Raw genomic sequence first — 17,568 nt, forward strand, 5'->3', positions numbered from 1 at the left:
ATTTTACCAATTGGCAGGCCAATCTTGTTGGCCTTTCTGACTATTTCTCCAGTAGTTTGCTGTCAATATCAACTATATCTGCAGTCCAAAGCGCAGTACTTGGGAAATTTTACATTTTGATTGCAATAAATGTTTTTGTGTGTGTGATTATATTGTTTTTGCAACAGTTATGGTACAGAAAGCAGATGTGTCATTGCCAAAAAGAATGTTGTGACTCAGAATCAAGCTTGTAGGCTTATAATCATTTGTCTAATTCTAGAATCTATCATCAAAACCAGGTATCTCCTGCTCTTTAAACCACAAAATACGTGTATTTTTAAAGCGTTAGCATGAACTTCACATCTTTAGTTAAAAGTAGTTAAACAATGCTGGTATCTTGATAGACTCATGTTTTGTCAATAACCCTGCATTGTTAGCTGTCATTAGTTTCATGTGGCATCTGTCTGTCTTTTAAGTAACTCTCTAATGAAAAATTAGCACTTCATAACACACACACAAAATCCTTGGGAAGATCCCACATGGCCCAGAAGATATGACAGAACTCTATTCTGTTAAATAGAGTGATGTTTGTATATTTATTAACTTCTTCATTTTACAGCTGTGCCTGTAGCTGACTATTGACACACTTGGTTTAGGGTTTCCAGGATACTTCATATATCGTGAAAATTGTATGGAAGATGCCCATATAATGTGTAAGATGGTGAGATGGGATTATATTATACCATTCCAGAAAGCAGTTAACTAGCTGCTGGTGAGCACCTGGACTGGGCCCAATTAGCATTTAAAACCCTAGTAAGCTTTGGACCCAAGTATGTGAAGGAGTACTTTGCCCAGCAGCCCAATTAAAGTTTTGTGATCTTCAGGGTAGACCCTGCTTGTGGTACCCTTGGGTAATATGGTCTGGGTGTCACAACAAGAAACAGGATCTTCTCACCAGTGACACAACCAGGTGCTAATGAACTCCATTCCTGCAGAGATCAGATTGTGCCCCACACTATATGTTCATTCAGAACACAATTTAAAACCAGTTTTTCTTGTTCCAGGAAGGCTTTGGAGTAAAACAGAAGAGGCACTATTTTTATAACGTAGTTTTGATTATTATTATTGTTGTTGCTTTTGTTTTTCATTGTGGTTCTGCTTTTGTTTTTAATGTTGTATTTTTCTATTATTATCACCCACCCTGGGCTCTCATAAGGTAAAGGGTGGGGCATCAGAAAATAACAAAAACAAATTCAAGTTATAACTGAACTGGGTGATGACAAATGGCAGCTTCTGCCAGATTGCTGTGTTGCACATCTATAGACTAGCATGCTACCACAGGAGTAACAAAATGAGAGGGACAAGAAAACAAGACACAAACACAAAGTTTGTTTTGTCTTCTGATTCAGCAATGGATTTAAAAGGTAGAAGGAAAATCTCTAAGTTGCTTCTTGGTCATCCTATTATGGTTTAAAGGAAGGGAAAGCAGTTGGGTTTTTTTACACACTTCCTTTGTATTTCATGAAGACTTTAAAAATAGGGAAACGTTTTCCAAAGACTTTTTACAATTCCCGCTCACCCCCTCCTAACAGGTAGGTGGAGTTTGCGACCCCGTGAGGAGCTTACCTGGCCAGGTGCCATCCACCTGGTAAGCGGGTGTCTTTGGCTCGCCCCTGCCTGGCAGGCCAATGGGCTGCCAGCAGGGGTGTGGCCTGGGACAGGTACAGGGGCCGATCCTTCAGCCAATGCTCATTCTTCTTCCTTCTTTTCTTTACTTCAACTTCCATACAGAGGTAAACACCCAAAGACCAAAGTGAGTACTTATCAATCCAGCCATCAAACATTCAATATTAGTCGAAACAAAATAAAAAAATTCCTTCCAGTAGCATCTTAGAGACCAACTAAGTTTGTTATTGGTATGAGCTTTCGTGTGCATGCACACTTCTTCAGATACACTGAAACAGAAGTCACCAGACTCTTATATATAGTAATAGGGTGGGGAGGGGTATTACTCAGAAGGGTGGTGGGCATGGGTGATTGGCTGATAGGTGTGGTAAACCTGTTGACGGCTGTTAATGACTGAAATTGGTCTTACAGGAAAAAGCAAGGGGTGAGATGGCTAAAAATAGCTTTATCATGTATAATGAGATAAGAATCCATTGTCTCTATTCAGACAAGATTTCTCCATAGTTTTAAGTTTGGTGATAAGTTGCAATTCAGCAACTTCTCTTTCCAGTCTATTTCTGAAATTCTTTTGTAATATGGCAGCTATTTTGAGATCTTGTATAGAATGTCCTGGGAGATTGAAGTGTTCTCCTACTGGTTTCTCTGTCTTGTGATTCCTGATGTCAGAAATCACAAGACAGATTTCTGACATCAGTTACTACCTGTAACTATTCAATATTAGGGCAGCCATGACAGTAGCACATGCACATGGCTGTCCTCTTCAGCCACAGAAGATCTCACTGAAAAAGGTCAGGAGTCCTACAGATGCATTCAAAACTTGCACAGTTAGAATCATTTGAGTGGAAAAAAGGGCCATCATAACCACCATCTGTAGACCATTCTGCACTATCCAGGTTCTAAACTGCATAAGAAGCCTGCCAGTGTAGAGCAGTTGTTTGCTCAAGACCTTTCCTCAACATGCATGTGGAAGGTGTCAGAGCTGGTGACTAAATGGAGTGAGTACGGGGAACAGCACAGCCCTACTTTTCCCCTAATGTGATATGAATTGTGTGAGGTATGAATGTCTGTATAGGGCCTATTGTGAGAGAGGAATGAGGGGATTAAATAAAACAAGCACAGCTATGTCTTACTCTGTATTATCCAAGCTGAGACCTATGGGACTCTGGATGTAAAGGAATATCTTACCACCATTTTGTAGAATTCCAGCTACAGTTACAAATATGAGGGTATCTGGCAAATGCCAGTATTTGGTAACCACAATGGCTTCAGTAAAACTAACCACACATTTAAAAGTAGGAATTCAAGAACACTGGAATCCAGAAAAAGGGGGAAACAACTCACATAGTAACAGCTATAATATTTCTGGCTCCTATATAAATACATCATGAACAGTACTTTGAGGCAAACTGTTAACTGCTAACTCTGAAACTTCTCTAAGAGGTCTTAGAAATCTCCACAGTGATACTAAACTTACATTAAAATGATCTAGAAAAATATAGCCTCAATGTTTTGTTTCCAAAGAATTTTTATAAAGCTCACATTTCAGAAGGAGGCAAAGGGACAGAACATCTAACACAGTTCTATGTGAAAATAAATTTCTGACATATAATGTTAGTGCTAAAAGACATTTAACTCTTGAAACCCAACATCAACCATATTTTCTTTTTCTTTAAAACTTAGGAAAGCAAGCTCAGTTTGATTGGGGTAATTTTTCCTCAGATAAGATCAGCTGACAGAACCACAGGGATAAAAGCATTTTCCCAACTCATTTTATTTGTGTATTTATTTTTAAAGACATTTTTATCTGTATAGAAGTAGTCATGGGGGTCACTGTATAGAACAGATACTTGAACCTCTCTCTTCAATGGACCTGTAAGAATCACGCAAAACATTTCCTGCAATATCCTTTTTAAAAGAATACCTGAACAACTTTCATGTCCAGAACTGCACCAAGACATCAGTAACACCCCTCAGCAGAAAGCAAACAGGCTGCAATCCTATGTCTACTCAAAAGTATTTCCTAATGGGGCTTCCTTTCAGTTAAGTGGGATAAGGGCTGCAGTCTTAGATAACTTTTTAAACTGTTCCACTACCACACACACAAATGTGTCCTTGTGTGCCATCCAGAATGTGCAAAACTCCTTTCCAATGCTCAGTTGGGCCCCCCTACCATCAGTATCTTCATCTTTTCTGAGATTCAGTTTATATACTCCCATCCTAAACATCACTGCATCCAAGCATTAATAAGTCTTGTATTAAGGATCTGACCCACACTTGTTATTTCTTAGAACATGTTACATCTGAGTTTACAAGTACTGGCTACTTGTCTTTCTCCTCTCCTTCACATGGTTCAACATAGCACGACTGGCTTAAATTCTAGATTGAAAATTAAATTTAGTATGTTCTAATTTAACTGTATACTTTCTATTCAGTGCTTATGGTTTCCAAACTGTGACAATGACAATGTGCATCAATGGTTCGTTTTGCAAACCAGATTGTCCTCCTTCAAATTGCTCCTTGAAAGTTTATTGTGATGCCTATAAAAAAATCCTAATGATAGCCAGGCAGCTGGCATGTCAAATCCACAGCCTATTATGTTAAACAGTATTGTCTCATTGTTTTCTTCTCTCCATTTTTCGTTTTATCCACCTGCTGTCTCCTAACTTGGATTTAGATTGGAGTCTTTTTGGGGTATGGCCAAATTGTATTTGGAAATTTATATGATTTCTTTTAAAAAACAGAAGTTAATGTAAGATGACTGTGGTCTTTGAAATGGGCATATAATGTAGTACTATGTAAATCAGTACTAACAGTTTTCGTCTATCACAACTGCCCACTTTGGATGCTCAATTCCCAGCCTGCCATACCATAGTTTAGCCGCTGGGAAGAATGAGTGTACTCCCTATGTGCCCTTCCCCAAGCCTCATTCCTTCCTTGAAGTTTATATCATTGTTTGATTAAAACACAATTAAACAATGTTGTGGACAGAATGGTGAAGAGTAGCTTAACATCAGTTTGCTAACTGGTTGTTAAACTATGGTTTAATAAATTAGGAACTGATGTTAGACCCATGAAAATTCTAGGCACCAAAATACATGCACACATAAGTACAAAGATAGTCTGATTTTTCAGGCCGCTTTTAGGAGGCTATTTTGGAACAAAATAAGCAACTAAACTTTACATAAAATCTGCTAGTATCTTAAGAACAGTTGCCGTGACTTTGATGGTGGTGCTTCCCCAACTTCATTGTGGCATCCAGTCTTATAAATACTTCTAACCAAGAAAGGGAGGGAGGGGGGAAGGGAAGGGAAGGGAAGGGAAGGGAAGGGAATGAAACGAAACGAAACGAAAGGAAGGCTCACTTTTACTATATTTGTCATGTTTACATTGTTAATTTTTAGCAGCCAACGAAAACATTTGTTTGTCCAAGCTTTGGTAACACTGGACTGGTACTTAGTTTGTGGTTTGTTTGTTTATTTGTTGATTATCCTTGGCTACTGGATTGGTTTCTTGTTTTATTGCAATAGATTCTTTTTTATTGGTGTTTGGTTTGGAAAGCAATATTTGGTACAACGGAACAATATAAATTCTTTATATAAATAAACATCTAGATCTTTTATAAACTGACTGAAGTAGTAAATCATAAATGTACACTATCCAAAAAGAAACCACAAACAGTTCTTGGTTTCTTCTTAACAAGTACTTGCAGTTTTGTAGGAGAAAGCATTGCAAGCAAATAGCGAACAGAAGTAGTTTTATCCAAATAACACTCTATGTTCTGGTTCAGATGTCACAATAAACCACAGCTAAACTATGGTTTAATGTGAATGAGCAATGTGCTACTGCAGGATGCTGAAATTGCAGGTGCTTCATCCCTCCTTTATGTCTAGCTAAGAAATGGATAGAAAACACATTGTGGTATCCTCATCAAGCAACTTTTTTGAGCTTGGAAACTCTCATGCAAACACAGAGCTCCAACATCTAGTCTACTTCTTTTTATTTCAGACTTCCTTTTCACGCCCAAACCTGCTCTTTCCAGGATTGGGGCAAGAAGTCTTAAAGTGTCCAGAATGCTCTGGAGTGTATACAGGGGAATTTACAAGGATTTGTGCACATATTTTATAGAAAGGGATTTGTTTATTTTTTATTTTTTTAAGTCTATAGGATGTAAATAACATGGGATAAAAAGGAAACTCATCTACTATTCTGTCTTATTAAATGATGTCTCTGCGTTGTTTGAGCACACAGCTAAAATGTATCCCTAGCTGATAGATTAGTTTACTGATTTGTATCGATATTTCCTTTGCGTATGCTATAGCTACTGGGCCGATTACTGAAATACTGTAGAAACTGCTCCAGATTATTTATAGATGGGTGAAGTTCCCTTCTTCTATTACAATGCCACATGACTGCTAAAATAAGACATAAATGTACCTGATGCTCCCCTAGATGGATTTGCGTCTCTACCCTCTTATCCTCACAGGTGTTTCTTGTCTGCTTTAATTCATATACACAGGCTTAAATTAAAAAACACACACCACAAAACCAGTTACTGTTGAAAATCAGCAAAGTTGTCAAATGTATCTGAATGCGAATCAGGTAAAATAGAAATGCGTAAGCACAAAGGCTTCTGAAAATACTGTGGTACCTCGGGTTACATACGCTTCAGGTTACAGACTCCGCTAACCCAGAAATAGAACTTTGCTTCAGGATGAGAACAGAAATTGTGCGGCGGCAGCGGGAGGCCCCATTAGCTAAAGTGGTACCTCAGCTTAAGAACAGTTTCAGGTTAAGAACGGACCTACGGAACGAATTAAGTACTTAACCCGAGGTACCACTGTAACACTAATTATTCCACTATATAAAAGTCACACCACAAAACCACAAGGGCAATGTATTTGATAATGTAGTTGTGGAAATAGTTTTCCAATATATAAATTGGAGGAAGAAAAAAACCCCTCCAAAATCCAGAGTTGAGCAATACCCTTCTTGGGACCAACCAAAATGTCACAAAAGTATGGAAAACTTTCAGGTTCTCTAGAACTCTTAATCATGCAAGACGTTACACAGAACAGGGGCTAATAATAATAATAATAATTTATTTATACCCCGCCCTTCCCGGTTCAAAAACCGGGCTAAGGGCGGCTAACAACAAATTTAAAACACTTAATTGTAAAAGTAACATAAAATACAGTATAAAAACATGAATAACAATAAAATTCAAAATTCAGAAATCAATTTAGGGGAAATAAGCATTAGATAAGGGGTGGTAGGGGAAAACAATGACATCTTCATGTAGCTATGATGTCAACTTGTGGACTCAGTTCTGAGATGGGGACCACTGGCTGAGTAAGTGGCTCTCATGTGCTTCATATATCAGTTACCACACACAGAATTCTGGGATGAAGAAGCCATAACTGAGAACCCAAACCCTCCTAAAAAAACTCTGTAAAATTAAAATCTGCCATCAAGGATCTGTCCCAAACCTCAAAAAATGAAGTCTTTCTAAATAATATTGAGTCTATTCTTATAGCTGCCCCATATTTATTTTGAGGCAAGAACAGCACCGAAAGTTTTCTCATTTTTAAAGACTAATCTTAAAAAAAGGCCATTTTGCCCCAAACATGCTGGGGACATTTTAAAGTGCATATGGAATTACTATGAATAAAGATACAGACTTGAAAAGCAACAGTAACTGCTGCATCATAGCTGCTTTTGTAAGTTATCACTTGTGCAGATGAACTGACCCTCATTTTCCCCTGGTTTAGTAATTAAACCTTTCAGGAACAATTCAAGAACAAAAAAACAAAAGCAATTTGGGATTGCCAAGATAGGGGGGGGGGAACTACACCAATTTAGGTTATCACCAAATTTTAAATAACTTGATGTATCGTACTGAGAGATTACATGACACACGTGTGACAGAATGCAAGTGCCGATGTCTGTCATAATAAAACCACTTAGGTTCAATGTGAAAGCACAATGCACTAAAGGGGCTCCAGTGAACCTCAGCAAGAGATTACGTACTTTCCTATTGGCAGAACATGGCAAGGCAGAATGTCAGATTTCATACTCGGCAGACATCTACAACAACTGATGCCTTGTAGTCAAAGGCTGTTAAATTACCTGTGAAGGGTTACTGGCAGCCCCGAATGTTTTTTCTCATTGTTTATTTAGTTCCAAAAGCTCCTGGTTTTTGTGCTGATTGCTCTAACTGACAGCACAGGAAATCTGGACGCTGTAAACAGGGTGCTGCTGTATTGAATTACAGGTAACAAGTGTGTAATCAACCTGCTATGGTTGGACCTTTGGTATTTCAATATTGATGGAAATAAGGTGGAAGAAAGTTCACTAATATTAAAAGATTAAAAGAAATAAACACAAATAACTTGTGTCAAAGGATTGGAATTGGGACAGAAGATAACTGACCCAACTGAAAGGTTATTGACAGCATAATCCTATACATGTCTGCTCAGAAATAAGTCTCATTAAGTTCAATGGAGCTTATTTCCAGGAAAGCAAGTACAGGATTGCAGCCTAAGTATTTTATTCGTTGCTCAAATAATACCACAGGAATTAAAGGTGAGTGTGTTCTGAAGTGCTTTCATTATTAGCCATAAAAATATATAAGAGTTAAACAGTCCTTAGCCACAATATGTTATTCTATGAGACATCAGGGAACAACCTGCCAATGTTTACTGCTAGAGAGAAGTCTGCTAGGTTAAAGCCAGTCATAATGCAAAGGAGGCTTAAACGAGGCATCCCTTTTGCAGAAGTGATAAAAATGGTGAGGAGAGCAGCATGAAAAAAATGGGGTGCAGGGCTCTGATGAATTATAATATTGTCATGTCTCTCCATGCTAAAACATTATAAGTTGAAGCAGTAACCCCCTCCAAGAGTAGATTGCAAATTTATGTGAGGTATTTAAAATGTAATGGTTAATTAAAAAGCATAAATAAAAATTCGCTGGCAATTAGTCAACAAAATAACCCTATGTTAGACAATACACAGTAGTATAAAAGAGGAAGCCCTCCTGTTTATCAACTGAGCCCTGGCTTCATCTGTGTTTGAGACTACCATAGGCAATAACATTTCACTGGGGGGAGGGAGGGGGGAATCCACTAAAAGATATCAAAATACATTATTATCAGACACTATTTTCATTCTGTACATTACTTATTAAAGCAGATAGTGTGTGTTATCATCTTATTATGCCCCAAAGACCTGCTTTACAGTTTAAAATTACAAGAAAAATAAGGTTTCATTAGCATTCTCATTGATGATGGTAATTTTAGGCTACTCACATTATTGGGAAAGAAATGTTGTTCTTGCCAAGTAAAACTGTACTACAATTGGTATTCATCAGTGTTATACCACTGAATATTTGAAAATGAGTGATTAGATCAATTTAGGCTGAACTGAGATCAACTTCCTAATTTGGGGGTTCTTTCCTGGGTCCCATGTAAGAGTATGCATGCAGTATGTAGACTTCAATCTGGAGCTAATAAAAGGTTTGAAAGGCCTCTAGACTGCTGAAAGTTCCTGATGATGTCAAAAGACAGATGTTGCTGAACTACTATTCCCATCATCCTTGGTCATTGGCCATGAATGTTGGGGCTGATAGGGCTCTAGTAACACCTGGCAGGTCAAAGGTACCCTAACACCTGGCCAAGATGTAGACATGCCTAGGAAACTATCATACATGTGTGGCACAAACTAATGTGTTTTGGGATCATGGAAGGAAGTTTCCATGACAGCCAGTGTTCTGTATGCTCTATACATGTATACATCTGCAGCAGTGTTCAAGGCTTTGTGTATAGCTTACGTTCATAGAAAGGACTGACAAGCCCTACTGGACCAAACCACAAGTCTATCTAGTCCAGGGGTAGGCAGCCTAAGGCCCAGAGGCCGGATGTGGCCCATTCACCTTCTCAATCCGGCCCGCGGACGGTGTGGGAATCAGCACGTTTTTACATGAGTAGAATGTGTGCTTTTATTTAAAATGCATCTCTGGGTTATTTGTGGGGCATAGGAATTCGTTCACCCCCCCCCCAAAAAAATATATAGTCTGGCCCCCCCCACAAGGTCTGAGGGACGGTGTACCAGCCCACGGCTGAAAAAGGTTGCTGACCCCTGATCTAGTCCAACATTCTGTTTCTGGCAGTGGTCATCACGAAGGAAATAGATGGAATCTTATTGTAATTTTCACATAGTTAGGTAGCTGATGGGACAATGTGAGGAGCAGGCAGTAAGATTTAAGGGACACTGATTCAGACATGAATGCTACCATAATAATTCAATTTCAGATATAAACTCTCTTCTCCTCATGTTCAATTCCCTCCACTCCCAAAGAAGAAAAATTGAAAGCAAAATCTAAAACACCTCTATGCAAGTGCTACATATCAACATACTGGGAATATCCGAGTTCAAGACTATAGAGTTGCATACTAATTTATGTTGGTAATGGTAGATGAGCATAGCACAGTTGCATACAAAAGCTTGAAACTATAAAACAATTCTTCAATATCTTACTAACTTTTTTTTAAGTAAATACACAAAATTTAGTGGAAATAAGAAAACCTCAATCTTTTTACTGATGTTAGTAGAATTAATACAATTTTCCTTCTAGTACACCATGAAAATACCACCGACTATACCAATTCCTGTTGCTAAGTTTCTTCCTCTAGTGACCAGAATTTTAAAACAAGATATTTGGAAAAGCTATACCAGCTATTAAGGAAAGGCTATTACTACACAATTATCACCACACATTAAGAAGACATGGACAGTGGCATAAGCACGATTTTATTTTCCTTGTAGGTCACATAAAAACCTATCAAGCAGTTATTTTACATGTCTACAGTTGCTAATAACTATCGTGGAATTGAAAGAGTTAATGCCAGTAGCAGAATAGCAGCTCTGGTTATCAAGGCCTCTCAAGTGAGTAAAAGCCTAATGTGGGGATCCATTCAGTTATGCAAACAATCCCCAAAGTTCTGCAACAGCTATTACACTCACAGTGGTAATAAAGTCCTTTCCAGCGGTGATAAAGACATCTTAGTCGATTAATTGTATGAATTTTATTGATTAATTAAATCTACATAAAATTGCCAGTGAATAAAATAGCTGCACTGATGGAAATGTATTTTCTTTGATTTTAGATGAAGATAAGAAAAGCTCTGCTGGGTCCGGCCAAAGGCCCATCTTACATTCTCACAATGGCTAACCAGATGCTGTGGGAAGCACACAAGCAAGGAGTGACAGAAACAGCTATCTTCCACTCATGCTCCCTGGCAGCTGGTATTCAGAGCACATATAGCTATAATGACTACAGGTCATTGTTAGTCTTATCCTCCATGAGATTTTGTAATCCCCATGAGCTTTAACCACTTGTTAAGCTATCCTGTGGACATGGTAGTATCTTGTGGTAGCAAATTTCATACTTTAACTATGCAGTGTTTGAGGAAGTACCTGTAAAATAATCCATACCATTTGCATTTCTGTTAAGTACCTATATTTAAAATAACTGATCAAAACTCTGTTCCCCAATTACTTTGGGGAATCATTTTAGTTTATGAAATGATTTTAAATCAACAAATCCAACTGATTGATGCCATGGTGCTAATTCGTGTCAACATTCCTGACAGGAGTCTTAACATCAACACCAAACTACCAGGATCATAAGCTGGCTGGATGTATGAAATGGCACATAAAACCATGGTTGTTAAATAGATACAGTGGTGCCTCGCAAGACGAACGCCTCGCAAGACGGAAAACCCGCTAGACGAAAGGGTTTTCCGTTTTGGAGGCGCTTCGCAAAACGAATTTCCCTATGGGCTTGCTTCGCAAGACGAAAATGTCTTGCGAGTTCCTGCGGGGTTTTTTTTCCTCCCCCCCCCTTTTTCTAAGCCGCTAAGCCGCTTATCAGCTGACCCGCTAAGCCGCTAAAAGCCGCTAATAGCGCTAAGCCGCTAAGCCGTCAATGGGCTTGCTTCGCAAGACGAAAAAACCGCTAGACGAAGAGAATTGCGGAACGGATTCTTTTCGTCTTGCGAGGCACCACTGTAATACTTTTCTGTGCTACCCCCCCATTTACATTTATACAATGCCAAACTACTTAACATCTATGGATGCTAAATTAATGCACATATTGGTGTTGCAAGTGGGACGCATACCCCTAAACATTTTGTGAATCTAAGTTTGGCCTCATTGAGGAATATGAGTAGGAAAATGAGAGTATCCCTAAACATTTAATTTTTTTAGTAAAAAAGCACTGGGTGTTGCAGAGACTTGGTTCAAGGCTTAAATAAAGCTGCACATACAGTAGATATGAAGAAAAGTAATGACTAGGGCAAAATCCACTCAGTGATCTTGTGACAAGGCTGCAGGGCATATATAGAAAACAGAGGTTTCCATGGTGTTTCTTTGTGAGATCTGGAGGAGTTTATCAGATTTTTAAAGGCATGATTTTGGGAATCATGTACGCACCCTGGAGATGCTTGCAAGTGAACCACCTCCCTTCCACCACCTTGTGGAATGACAGACAATTGCTATAGGCCAGGATTCAGGAATGGATCAGAGACTGAATGTGGTCCTTCAGGCCTCTATATCCTGGTCTCAGGACACACCTCCATACTGGCTCTACTTCACACTCTCAGGTGCTTTTGCCTCACTGCAATATGTCATTGTTTGGTTTGTGTCTTTTTTAATTGTTTATAATAATTTAATAATAATTTAATAATTTATACCCCGCACATCTGACTACAGTGGTACCTCTTACGTTACGTACTTAATTTGTTCCGGGGGGTCTGTTCTTAACCTGAAACTGTTCTTAACTTGAAGCACCACTTTAGCTAATGGGGCCTCCTGCTGCCACTGTGCTGCTGCTGCACGATTTCTGTTCTCATCCTGAAGCAAAGTTCTTAACCCGAGGTAATATTTCTGGGTTAGCGGAGTCTGTAACCTGAAGCGTATGTAACCCGAGGTACCACTGTACTTTAGTTATGCTGTACAGTAGTTATGAATTTGTTCATGTTGTAAACCACCTTGAGCATGATTTGAACTGAGGGAAGCAGCATACAAATAAAAGTATGTATGACTGTACTATAAAATAGTATATTGTATTGAATTTGTGTGATTTGTTTTGATCAGAACTTTAGAGTTTCCCTTACAATGTTAAGTCCTGCAAAAAACTACCACCAACACATTTTTTATTTGCCCTTTAACAGAAAGTGAACAGAAAATATTGCTGGGGCTGGGGACAGAATTGCTGATTATGACATGTTGATTACCAGTTAACTATTATTTATTAAATAATTCCATCGTTGTTTTACCTGAAGGAATTAAGCTGGCAGAATCCATGTCAGGGTTCCCCTCTATTGCAGTTTAATTTATTTTAAAGATACTACTTTATTTTCCTTCACACCATTTAAAAAGGTGTTTTGTTAAAAAAATAGAAGATAACATATGTTACATTATGAAGGCCAAATAAACTTTCTGTGTGTATTTTAAGCAGTCATATAGTCCATAAATAGCTTTGCTTTGACCAAACAAAGAAAAAAGAGAGTTGTACAGGTGTTTCTGTCACACACATTGAAAGTTAAATGCTAAGGTTGGTACATTTCTTGCAGCAGATTTACAGTTGCTAAACAGCACTTTGTGATACCATTATGTTTGATCCAATGCAACTATCCTTAAATATAAGGGATGATATTCAATGTTAAAAGCCAATGGAAGGAAGGGAGTGGAACGGGAATGGAGGCAAGTCTTGCTTATCTCCCTTTCCACTGCAGCACCCCATACCTCCCTAAATCTTCCCCATTCCTCCAGAGCAGATTTAAAGAGAATGTAGGGTGCTGCATTAGGGGGAGGAGATGACCAAATCACAGAGAGATCATAGAAAATCCCTGCTGCCAGGAAAGTCACCATTAGATACCACAAAGTTTTCTATGGATTAATTGCACCATTTCATATTTAACAATGTTAACACTACAGGACAAGAAGAAACAACACAGGTCTTATTTACTGGATCAAACTTTTTTTCCTGGCTCCCGTAACCTTGTGCTTCTAGTCTATAGCAAATACATCATTTGGGGGCGGGGGCAAGAAAGAACTTTCCTATGACAAAGTAAGACTTCGTGGACAGATATGGCTTAATAGCCTTATGTTGCCCATCCTTGCTTTGAGCCACTATGAAATTTATTTAGAATTAGTTATATATGTAGCTGGGATAAAATCTAAGTTGAACAGCACACCAAACTAATATTGAGATAGATAATTTTCCTTGTTGGTTGCCTGTCTGGCATTTTACCTATGCAAGGGCTTGCTTGAGGTGACACTGCTGAGCTGAATACTGCATGAAGCCAGTACTAGTTTTCAGTATTATCTGGCTTGTTTTCCTATAGCAGATTAGAAAGAACCTGGTAATAAAACCAAAACATAAGTCTTGCTCCCTCCCACATACTTCAGCCGTGACTCTTTTTCAATATATTAATTTGGTGAAAGTTGTCTAGCTGTTATTATACTTGCTCACTATATTATTGATTTAAAATGAAAGCCTTAAGGGTAAATCAGATTTAATGTCACCATTTCCAGTGATTTCCAGTTTATAGTTTTATCTGAAGAAGGTGTGTTTAAAATGTATGGGCATAATAATTTTGCTGTTAATTATCAATGCAAAATATATAGTCACAGTTATGCATTGCATAAATATAAAGATGTGAAATGCAGAGGAGCTATATATTTTTGATAATAGTTCTAAAGTGCTTAGCTAAATTAATAGTGAGCAATTTGTGTTGGCAGATCTTTTTAAAGATTCTTTTGGTAAAAATTACAGGCCTCTGTTATGCTTAATTTGGCATGGCTTAGAAGGTGATGAACTGAATGCATTATGTGCAAAACATAACTCAAAGGAGCCCAAAGAACAAACATGATGAAAATCTTGCTCTTGTTAAACTACTGCTTCTCCTACACTTTTATGGAGAACTCTATATGCTTCAAAATCTAACCTGAATCAACTGATGTTTGCGAAGTATTTAAACACTAACAAATACCCATATCACTATCTAATGAATTGGTTTGAACCCAGGTTGTTTCAGGATAACTGGTTATTTTCCTGATAAGGAAAGATAGAAGTGCCTTACTGCTTGGGCTTTGTTTAAAGGAAACAAATCACAAGTCCAGACTCAGATGACGAGATTATTTTTTAATATGCATATTGCAAGAACCCACAGAAAATCCAGGAATGCTTAATTAATCTCCTATTTGAATTTTCACAGGACAACATGCACGCAAAACCAACAAAGTCTACTTTTGCAATTTCATGCTGCTGCTGAGGCTTCCCACTACAATCTTTTATTTGTTGGCACAACAATTCTTAGAATCAGACCACAAGTTTCAGAATGATAACAAGTTAGAAATCAATTAGTTTTATTCTTTGAAGTAGATTTCCAATTCAGACAATGAAACATTTTAAGGTCTGTGTAACCTCAAACAACTACATAGGGTTGGTTGTATATGGCTGGTACTAAAGTTGAATTGCGTAATGAATTAAAAAACACTTCCTGCAACATTATTTGCTGAAATTGGTTGAAAGTGTAACATATCAGCCATTACCTAAAGTAATAGCCAATTTGGAGGGGTGGGGGTTAGCAACCATAATTAATGGTTTATAGCCAGCTCTAGTTAATTTTTTTAAATTAAATAACGTGTTTGAAAAACCTTCTGTCACTAAGCTGCCATCCAGAACTGCAAGACTGAAAATAGTTATGGACACCATAAAGCATATCAGGGTTTGGGCAACTGGTGGTTTGAAAATAAAAAAAGAACAGAATTAAACAAGGAATGAAAACACGTCAAAATAGCCCAGATGTGCTACTGTGGCTAAAGACGCCCCATTTTCCAAGTTATGATTTTAAAGTGATCAGTGAAGTTAGAAGGGAGGGGGTTAATGAAGTGCAATAAAACTGGAGTGTGTTAGATTAATGAGAGAGTCATTACAATCAAAAGGTGGAGTTATAAGAGCACTGGTTCTTATCTGACTTACTGAAATTAAATACATTATTACGTGCAATATTCTACATTCAAATTTCACAAAAGGCTCTAGGGTAGAAAGTTTAGGGAAGGAAGAGGGAAGAAGGCCCTCTCTTCTCAGAGAATATTTCATACTGTTAGTGGCTTTTGCAGCATTCAATTGGAGAACTTTAGTTGCCATATATTATAATGGTATTTTAGCTCTAAAAGTAGTTTTCCAGTCAATGTTCTTTACCTTTCAGGGAGACAAACTGTTTTTCTTCCCCCTAAATGAGCACAATAAAATGGGTAAGCTGTCGGCGGGGGGGGGGGGGAGAAGAGCAGACAGTATAACACTCAATAGAAAAAAATGTGATACAGACAAAAGGAGATCTAAAGCATGTTTACAGGATACACTACCATTTATTCTACAGGTCAGACTACAGGGAAAGTGTTTCTTCCCATCACTATAATCATTAGAGGCTGTTCAAACTCAAACCTGCTCTGACTTTGCCAGTGAACCTTTTCAAAAGTAATGAAGAGAGGAACCAGATCACACAAAAAGGTTGGAAAAATAATAATCCTATTTTAGGATATACATTTCATAAATGTTTCTTGTATTTATGGCCCAATCCAGCCATGATAGAGGTGAGATCAATGGGATTAAGTGCACAATGTCTATTCATCCAGATATAGGCAGTGGAATCACAGTTTATAAACATAATTGGTGTGCTAAAGTGCTCAGTGAGTGCCCCAGCAAAAACAAATTCCTCCTGTGCATGGGTTTCCCATTCACTTCAATGGAGGAATCTGTGAAAAAAATGGCTTCCCATTCCATTGAAATGGATTGGGAAGAACGTGGGGATGGGCGGATTTCTATGTATGCATGTATCTGCAATCTGGGAAGAGAGAGATCATTCTTGTGTGGTGTCTATAAGGGTGTCAAGATGAATCAGCTGGTGTGTTGGAATTAGATGGCTTTTCTGTTAGTTGATGATGAAACAATTGTCCTCCAAGGCTGCCATATTAATGATCAGGTGGTGGTCTGCTTCTTCCTGTGTTGGAGACCGTAGAAGGAGGTCACTGAGGTAAAGGTTGCTATATGTGCCCTGGAGGCAGAGGTGGGCCACTGGTGCTACTGTGATCTTGTTGAAAATGCTAAGGTGAGGCAATAAGGGAGAGTCTTGTACTGGAAATGGTGGTGTTCTAGAAAGAACGCGAGGAACTTGCAGCATGAGGGGTGGACTGATATGCGTAAGTATGCATCTGGGAGATTGACTTATGTCAGAAAGTCGTGGTGAAGTGCTTCCCTGATGAACTGGAGCAATTCCATCCTGAAGCACTTGTAGATTACCCACATGCTGAGGAATTTCAAGTCCAGTACTGCTTGCCATGATCATTGATCCTTCTTGGATACCACAAAGAATACTGAGTAGATGCCCGTATAGTGCTCTTTGGGTGGTACTCAATTCTATGGCTGACATGTTCAGCAAGTGTTGTGCACACTCCCAGATAACTCGTCTCTTGGACGTGTTGGTGGATACCAGTGATAGAAGATACCGAGTGGGTGCACAGGAGACCAGATTCCCCCCCCCCCCCCCGAGGCAAGGTATTAAGAATCCAAAGGTCCATAGTCACATCTAAGCACTGAAGAAGGATTCAGTCTGCCTTCTACTGGACAAGATAAGCAATTGTGGAGACTGTTGTCGGTTGCCCTTTGGGGCATTTTGAGATCCAAATTGGTGCCCTGATGTGGTCTGGAGAAATATATTGGTTTTAAGGTAAAAACTAGCCTGAGTAGAAGGAAGAAAATGGGAGCTAAAGGTGACGTGACTGTTTCAATCAGGCATGAACAAAAAACTGATTGGGAGATGCCCACTTTTCCAAAATCTT

General features: G+C 38.5%; 1 protein-coding gene and 1 long non-coding RNA gene across 3 annotated transcripts in view; one reads left to right on the forward strand and one right to left on the reverse strand.

The window, feature by feature from the left end:
• Positions 1-17,568, reverse strand: part of ZNF407 (zinc finger protein 407) — a 347,724-nt gene that overhangs the window by 66,751 nt on the left and 263,405 nt on the right. The window lies entirely within an intron of this gene.
• LOC307220172 overlaps positions 1-17,568 on the forward strand; it is a 36,044-nt gene that overhangs the window by 1,829 nt on the left and 16,647 nt on the right. The window contains exon 2 of one of the 2 annotated variants that reach the window (XR_013840745.1): positions 16,110-16,240. This is a non-coding gene — a long non-coding RNA (uncharacterized lncRNA). Of the gene's footprint in view, positions 1-15,308; positions 16,241-17,568 lie in introns of those variants that run through there. The other variant, XR_013840746.1, reaches the window with a different exon arrangement.

The sequence above is a fragment of the Podarcis cretensis genome (assembly GCF_951804945.1).
Source record: "Podarcis cretensis genome assembly, chromosome: 7".
NCBI lineage: Eukaryota > Metazoa > Chordata > Lepidosauria > Squamata > Lacertidae > Podarcis > Podarcis cretensis.